The sequence below is a fragment of the Psammomys obesus genome, unplaced genomic scaffold, assembly GCF_907164565.1.
Source record: "Psammomys obesus unplaced genomic scaffold, mPsaObe1.curated_primary_1811, whole genome shotgun sequence".
Taxonomy (NCBI): domain Eukaryota; kingdom Metazoa; phylum Chordata; class Mammalia; order Rodentia; family Muridae; genus Psammomys; species Psammomys obesus.
The window spans coordinates 3,193,872-3,195,923 of record NW_026594311.1 but is presented as its reverse complement, the minus strand read 5'-3'; positions in this window follow the sequence as shown (position 1 = coordinate 3,195,923).

Below are 2,052 nucleotides of genomic sequence, written 5' to 3'. Positions count from 1 at the left end.
AGATACTGAGGGCATACTGCCTAAGGCAGGGCCGAGAAGCTCAAGTCAGAGATCCTGACCTGAAGGACTCTATAGTGAGGTGGTAGAAAAATACATACCCTGATGTAACAATAGTGTCCAAGTTCATTCTCTTTGTGGACATCCATTGGACTCAAGACCATGCCTCAAAGCAGTCTTTTCCTTACTGGACAGTATGTTTGTCTCTGACTAAAATCGATTGGTGTGTATCTGAACTATCAGTTCTAATCTACTAACCCACACAGTAGTCTTCATAGCAGTAGCATAACTCACTGGTTTCTATAGCTTTGTGGTAAGTTTCGACATTGGGAGTGAGAAGCCCTCCCACTTTGCTCTTCTTTTTCAAGATTTCTGGACTCTTCTGGGTCCCTTGAGCTTTCCATTGACCTTTAGGATCCATTCTGCAAATTTAGTAAAGTGAGAACAAGAACTACAATAGAAACACACCAATACAGCTTAGGACTTGTTGGCATCTTCACAATAGAACATCTTCTGATCCAGGAACCACAAGCCTCCAAATTCCAATGTGACCTCAATGCCCACAGTGAACTAGATGTTATCTGATGTGCTGAGTCACAAAGCTGGCATGCTCAACAGTTGTGCCCCGTTAAATGTCAGAGTGCACACACAGAAGTCTCCAAGCACTCCATGAAGGCACAGGAAAGTCAGGCAAGAAAGTGCCGCAAGTGAAATTGGAGAGAATGGGTGTGGAGAGATCTATGGGTAGCCTGCTTAGAAATGGGAAGGAGTGTTGGGACGTTTCTGTCTTTGTGTATCTGCATCAATAGTGTCCTCAGTAGGCAAGGACATGAAGAATTGAGTAAATGCTATGACATTTTCTGAAGACACCTGTCAGCTTCTTTCCTCGGCCACCCTCTCCCTGCTGGTCATGGTTAATCTCCACTGTCAACTTGACTGGGCTTAGAATCACCATCGAACACACCTCTGGGTGTATTTGTGAATGTATTTCCAGAAAGGATTAACTAATAGGAGATGTTCCATCTTGATTGTGGGTATCACCCTTTCAGGGGCTGGGGTACTAGGAAATGTAAAAGGAGACAGTGGTTTGAGTAAGGGCATCCATCCATCTGCTAACTGACTGGAAAGACAATGTGACCCTAAATCTGTTTCTACTGCCATGACTTCACTGACACAAATGACTTTGTGCTTGGACTCTCAGTCTAAAAAAGTGCTTCCTCAAGTGGTCTGGGTCAGGTATTTTATTATACCAATGAGGAACATAGTTATTAATGTGGCCAGTGCAGTGATGAGCACCAGGCTCAGATGTCAGGGATGCAGGCTATGCATGGTCTCAGCAGCATGAGCTTCCCACTGGCTGACAAAGCTTCACCATCCTTTGCTTCTGCTCCTATGGAGAGTTGCTTGTTAAACATCCCACACCAATGTTTAAAACTTCTTTTTCTTTATTCTTTTCTCATACAATACATTCCAGTCACAGGCTCCCCACCCTCCCCTCCTCCCAGCCCTGCACACCTTCTACTCTCCTTCATATCCTCTGCTCACTCATTTCCTCTTTGGAAAAGAGCAGGGTTCCCAGGGATATCAACCAAACACAGGATTAGAAGATGTTATAAGATCCTCAAGTCAAGGCTGGATGAGGCAACTCAGTAGGAGAAAAGGGTCCCAAGAGAAGGCAAAAGAGTCAGAGATACCCCAACTCACACTGTTAAAAATTACAAACACCCTTATTGGTGCTGTTCATAAACTTCTTATTTGGAGTTCCTAAAGCCTCTACCACCGTTTCAACACTACACACCAAGGTTGGAGAGAAATAAGGTTAGGACTAAAAGGGGATGAAGACCTCTTTAGACTTAGTTCTTGCTTGTCATCATCAGCAATAGTCATCAGTAGTCAGGATATCCAGCATTCCAGGTAACCAGCAACTTTCTTTGTCCTCTGTTTGAGTCCTCAAAGACTTCTTTCCCCCAAGATGTTACCTTCCCCTTTCTGAGCTCTGGCATTTAACAGCTAGCAAAGACCACGCCCCTCTCCAAGCTGCATGAGGCTGTTATC